The 4,332-nt window shown below is 44.3% G+C and overlaps 1 pseudogene; it reads left to right on the top strand.

Annotated features, from left to right (window-relative positions):
• Positions 1-3,424: 3,424 nt before the first annotated feature.
• On the top strand, positions 3,425-3,984 carry LOC102822824 (annotated as a pseudogene).
• Positions 3,985-4,332: the final 348 nt, after the last annotated feature.

Raw genomic sequence — 4,332 nt, 5'->3', positions numbered from 1 at the left:
TCACTGAGGCAGGGGCCATTATCCACCAGCACAAGTTAGTTCCAGTATTCTCACAACCCTGCTGTTTACAAGTTCCTGCAAAGCTATTTTTCTTGCCTGTTACAGACTGCCTTAGCCAAATAGCATCTTCCATAGTACTAAGGAGAATTTCTTTGAGACCCAAGAAAATACACACTCTGAAAGACTAGTGGAGAGCTGGTCAGGTGAGAGGAATGCATTCCAGGACAGGGATAGGACTACTAACTTGGTCCACCTCATCAGATGTGTTCTGAAAGTACCTGAGACTCTTTCCAGACCATTAACACTTGTACCAGGGAATCTCTCATTCACAAGATCTCCAACCCCCATTTAAAGGCAAACCATTTTTATGGAATTCCAGGATTGGCTTCACTTATTTTTCTTCTTAAGAAATAATTCACATATAGACCATAAAATTCAGCCTTTAATGTCTACAACATGGTCTTGAGTAAATTCAAACTTTCAACATCAGCACTATTCAGTTCCAGAACATTTCATCACCCTAAAAAGAAGCCCTTCAACCATTAGCAGTCACTCAAGATTTTCCCTCAACGCCTTCTCTGAGCCCCTAGCAGCCACAAATTTACTTTCTGTCACTATGGATTTGCATAGTCTGGAATTTGCATAGTTCATATTAAGTGGAATCCTATAGTATGTGGTCATTTGTGTCTGACTTTTTTCACTCAGTGTAAAGTTCTCAAGGTAATGTCAGAAATTAATTCCTTCTTATGTCTGTTAATCTTAAATTGAATGAAATATACATTTTATCCATTTATTAGTTGAAGAACATTTGGAGTTGTTCTTCATGAATAGCCATAATACTATGGATATTCAAATATAAGTCTTGGTATGGTAAGTTTAACTTATATAGCTCAAATAGTACACAGTAAATTCCAAAGTTATTGTTGTTGTTGTTAAATGCCATTGAGTCTGTTCCAACTCATAGCAACCCTGTATAGGGTTTCCGAGGAGCAGCTGGTGAGTTTGAACCACTGACCTTGCAGTCCAATGCTTATCCTACAGTGCCATAATTAATTCATTGTTTTTATAAGCCTAATACACCTCCAAAACTAAAGCAAGTTTACAAAATAAAGGTATTATTGTACTTGGCATGTACATGGTAATATTTTCACTGAGTTCTGTGTCCTGGGATTCAACTTGAACAAGAGACACATGGGGTACTCTCTTCTAAAGCTTGCAGGGTAGAGAGGGGAGGTGGCCAACTATGCTGATGGGTACTACAGGACATTTGATCCATCACAAGGGCAGTCCTAAGCAAGAAACCAGACCCCCTATCTAGCACAAGACAACCAAGACCCCCCACATGACATCTGCCCACAGGAAAGACTTCAGTGGCCCTGATGAAACCCGAGAGTTCATATTTACAAGGTGACTCTGACTCCAACGTTCCCAGTATGAAATGAAAGAGTCATCCCATCCATCCACCTGCTGCATGAACAACAGATTATAGAGCCACATAGGTTTACAGAAGGAAGACCATGTCCCGCAGAACCCATACCACTCAAAAGAAGGACCCAAAGGCCCAGTTAAGGCCAACTCCACCAAGGCCTATGGCAATGGTTCTGGAGATACTCCCAAACCCCTTGAGTCCCACCACATAGCAGCACTCACCCTTTGTTCTTATTTGCCTCCTGTCTCATCTGGACTAGAGCCTGCTAGGGATAAATGTGTTGTTGTATTAAGTGCTATAGACAAATGTGTTGTTGTGTTAAGTGTCATTGAGTTGGTTCTGACTCATCACGACTCTGTATAGGGTTTTCAAGGAGTGACTGGTGCGTCTGAACCACCAGTCTTGCAGTTAGCAGTCCAGTGCTTATGCTATAGTGTTACACCAGAACTCCAATAAATGCTGGACTGGAATTCCTGCCCCTACCTCAGTCCTGTACCTTTTTTTCCCCAGTTCCTTGATCTCTGTGCTTCTCAGTCTTCCTTTTCTACAGGCTGGGATTCCAGCCACTCTGCCCAACTCATCAAATACTGCAGGAAGTTAAGAGAGGGTTTGGAGAACAACTTCTAGGGAGGTAGGGTCATTTCTAATTGCCTTGGATGTAGTTTGACTGGGTGGTCAGCTCACCATAAAGAAAAGGCAGTGATAACGATAATTATAGGTCATGCCATTTCCCAGTTTGGTAGCCTCAATGACACCTCCATAGGAGATCAAAGAGAGATTGCTCTGATTCTGGTATTCTAGATACACGTGTCCAAATTGTTCTGTTTACTGTGAGCCAGCAGTCTTCATCTTTCATATGCAACAATCCCAAACTTAGTGTGCGGTACTGCTGTGCCCTGGGCCACCATACCACACAGCTCCAAAAGAAAAGCCCTTAATCTTAATCCCTCAGTAATGTTCCCTCTGAACCTGATTCCTACTATCTGGCTCATAGTCACGTACGGTTCCTGCTGGTTAGTCCAGTATCCACCGATAGGCAGGGAAGAGATGCAGCTCAACTAGGAGAGAGATACAGCTCATTGGCTACAAGGCAGGAGGAGATATGCATGGTGACTTCCTCAGTTATGGGCACATTTTCAGGGCCAAAGGCTTCAGGCCCAGGGTGGAGCTGTTGCAGAGGTCCACTCACCACCCATGGCTTTTATCCTCCAAACCCTCCATTTTTTCTAGCCTTTCATTTTACCTGCATCACCTACACTCCTAGGCTTTATCATTCCCCAAAACTGGGAGTCATCTTCACCATTAAACCTCCTTACTTCTACACTTGTGCCTGCTACTGCCCTACCTTACTCTTGACACCTCAGTGGCTTTCTTGTCCTTCGCACCAGCATACCCACTACCATCTTCTCTTCCATTTCTTCCCACACCTGGGACATCTTTGGGATGTTGAGATGCCCTTCATTCTTGCTTCATGAACCCTTATGACTTATTATTACTAGGCTGTCTCCTGACCCCACCCACTTCATCATTATCACATCTAGTGGTGATGCCCTGGCCCCTCACTCTTTAACTTCCCAAACTAGGTCTTATCCCTCCCAACAACTCATTCACCCAGCCCATACTGCCCCCCTAACTCCTCCTGTCTCCTTTTAACCTACATCTGAGAGTTCTCCAGGCCTCTCCCACCTCTTCACATCCCATGGTTTGTCTGTCTCCTGATTCTTCTCAGTTCCCACTCCCCATACATGGACGGTTCCTCTCCCTTCCCACTTCCCCTTTATCCACCCCTGTGATTCATCATCACACAGGCAATCAAACAAATACTGTACACACATCCTCAAAAGATGGAAACAACTCAAATGTTCATTAATAAATTAACGAGTGAACAAGTTGTGGTCCTCCCACACAACGGATTAACATTTAGCCTTAAAATAAATTAGATATTGGAGGCTTTGTGCATGTGTGGAGTGAAGCGTGAAGAAGGTGAAGAAGGTGATGGCCAGGGTGGGGGTCCTGGAAGTATGATGGCTGCAAAAGGCAGCCCAGAACGTGGTACTGTTTGGTACACGGACAGCATTCTACATTACCAAGGACATGCTTCCCAGGCCCTATCCCAAGACCCCAGAAGAATGGGCTGCCACCACCTAGAAGTACAATATGTGTGTAGAAGACTACAAGCCATACCTGGATGATGACATGGAGTATAGTGACTACCGGAAGCTCTCTAATCGCTCACAGCAAGAGAGGGATCCGTGGTATAACTGGAACCACACGGACCTGAGGTTGAACTGGGGTGAACTGCTCCACTAGGACCTAGACATGTACATACGGAATTGTGTGAACACATCCCCCATGCCTGTTTCTGGGGATGTCATGTGTAAGCATCTCTTCGGCTTTGTGGCCTTCATGCTGTTCATGTTCTGGGTGGGGAAGAAGTACCCCAGCTATCAGCCAGTGGGGCCCAAGCAGTATCCTTATAATCATCTGTACCCGGAAAATGAAGCGGTAATCATCCCACCAAAGAGCCTGAGCCAGTGTTTCACTATGAGATCTGAGGAGGTTTCCTGGACTCTTGTGTCCCCTAACTAGGACTCTCTCATTCCTAGAGATTAACCTAAATGAAATCTCTGATAAAATTTAGTACTGTGCAACGGAATATTATGCTACATTGAAGAATAACAAGGAAGCTGTAAGCCACCACATAACATGGATGAACCTTGAGGACATTATGTTGAGTGAAATTAGTCAGTCAGTCAGTCACAAAAGGAAAAATACTGCATAGGACCACTACTGTAAAAGACTAAGAAAAATAACCCATACTAAAAGGGGTGGGGGAATTCTTTGCTGGTTGTTTGGATGTGGGAGGTGGGGTGAGGGGAAGGATGGGAAGGTAGAGCACAGGG

The sequence above is a fragment of the Chrysochloris asiatica genome, unplaced genomic scaffold, assembly GCF_000296735.1.
Source record: "Chrysochloris asiatica unplaced genomic scaffold, ChrAsi1.0 scaffold00434, whole genome shotgun sequence".
Lineage (NCBI taxonomy): Eukaryota > Metazoa > Chordata > Mammalia > Afrosoricida > Chrysochloridae > Chrysochloris > Chrysochloris asiatica.
This window is presented reverse-complemented; position numbering and strand designations above follow the sequence as displayed.